The sequence below is a fragment of the Halichoerus grypus genome, chromosome 10, assembly GCF_964656455.1.
Source record: "Halichoerus grypus chromosome 10, mHalGry1.hap1.1, whole genome shotgun sequence".
Classification (NCBI taxonomy): domain Eukaryota; kingdom Metazoa; phylum Chordata; class Mammalia; order Carnivora; family Phocidae; genus Halichoerus; species Halichoerus grypus.
Window position 1 is genome coordinate 66982777 of NC_135721.1, and position 1396 is coordinate 66984172.

Below are 1396 nucleotides of genomic sequence, written 5' to 3' on the forward strand. Positions count from 1 at the left end.
TCCTTTTTCTATCTCCTTTCTTTATTCTCATATATATGTGTTTGGTTTTATAATAACTAATTTCTATTTTTTTTTTTTTGTTAAAAGATGCACTTATGGGGCAATATGGAATAAAAGCAAGAAACTAGTTAACATACAGTGCCTGATATAAATTAAAATATATAGAAATGAAAGTTTTCTTGATTGCCATAATGAAAGACAAGTTCATTTAATACTTGTTGATAAAAAAAGTTACCAAAAAAAGTCTTACATAATTTTTATATCTACCTAATTATTGGACTGTATTACAAGCACATAAAATTCAAGTTCGAATAAGTTACACAGAAAATTATTTTTTAAAATTTTTATGAAAGTCAAACCAATTCAAGATCATATTTTTCTAGCTTGATTGTTCTCTCCGAAACAGAAAAAAAAATTATAAATATGCAATGCATGTTCAGAGGGATCAAACCAGAGTATACATTTTACTTTACATTGAAACCTGGAAATTAACACTAAGATGTTGAAGCTCTCCACAATGTGGTATTAATAAACCACTGTGGCCGCCGCCGCAGCGGCTGGAGCCGCGATGCCTAAAGGAGGGAGAAAAGGAGGCCACAAAGGCCGGGCAAGGCAGTGAACAAGCCCTAAGGAGATCGACGCATAGCTCCAGGCTGAGAAGAAGGCCAGGGAAGAAGAGGAACAAGGAGAAGAAGGTGGAGAGGGGGCTGCAGGTGACCCCAAAAAGGAGAAGAAATCCCTAGATTCAGACGAGAGTAAAGATGAAGAAGACGATTACAAGCAAAAGCGCAAAGGCATGGAGGGGCTCGACATCGAGAACCCTAACCGGGTGGCACAGACAACCAAAAAGGTTACACAACTGGACCTGGATGGGCCCGAGGAGCTTTCAAGGAGAGAACGAGAAGAAATCGAGAGAAGCAGAAAGCAAAAGAGCGTTACATGAAAATGCATTTAGCTGGGAAGACAGAGCAAACCGAAGCTGAGCTTGCCCGGCTGGCGATCATCCGGAACCAGCGGGAAGAGGCTGCCAGGAAGAAAGAAGAGAGGAAAGCAAAGCATGATGCGACTTTGTCGGGAAAACGGATGCAGTCGCTGTCCCTGAATAAGTAGCACGGCCTGCGGGAGGAGGCACCAGGGATCCGGCCGCGCCGCCAGCCCCTCTGCCAAGTCTCCCTGCCCGGTCCTGGCGCGGCCGCAGCAGCCCCTCACGGCAAGGAGCCCCCGCAGCCTGGGGCCTCCTCTTCATCTTGGCACAGAAATCGTTTGGGGGGATGGGGCACCTGGGTGGCTCAGTCGTTAAGCGTCTGCCTTCGGCTCAGGTCATGATCCCAGGGTCCTGGGATCCAGCCCCACATCGGGCTCCCTGCTCCGCGGGAAGCCTGCTTCTCCCTCTCCC

General features: G+C 46.3%; 1 pseudogene; it reads left to right on the forward strand.

Moving 5' to 3' along the window:
• Positions 1–547: 547 nt before the first annotated feature.
• Positions 548–1142, forward strand: LOC118519544 (28 kDa heat- and acid-stable phosphoprotein pseudogene; annotated as a pseudogene).
• Positions 1143–1396: the final 254 nt, after the last annotated feature.